Genomic DNA, 334 nt, shown 5'->3' with positions numbered 1-334 from the left:
ATGTGGGGAGGGCTAGGCATGTGTTCCTTTATGATATCATTGCTGGGCGGGGATCATGTGATTTGTATGACCACATCGTACCATACCTTAACTGGGTGTGTGGCTATACTACATGCTCAGCTTAGTGAAAATTAAAACTATATATCTCATTATCCTTATTCATGTTAATGGCAGTAAGAGTGGCTTTAACATAAGGAAATTAGACTGTATATCTAGCCACAGACTAAATGCATGAAATGCACTTACATGAGCCGATTATTGCTAACAAGTGTTCCTTGGGGAACTTAGCCTATAATCAGCCTGTGTAAAAGTGCCAGAGATCAGCCAAGGAGCA

Source organism: Dendropsophus ebraccatus, chromosome 4, assembly GCF_027789765.1.
Source record: "Dendropsophus ebraccatus isolate aDenEbr1 chromosome 4, aDenEbr1.pat, whole genome shotgun sequence".
In the NCBI taxonomy this organism is placed as follows: Eukaryota; Metazoa; Chordata; class Amphibia; order Anura; family Hylidae; genus Dendropsophus; species Dendropsophus ebraccatus.
This window is presented reverse-complemented; position numbering follows the sequence as displayed.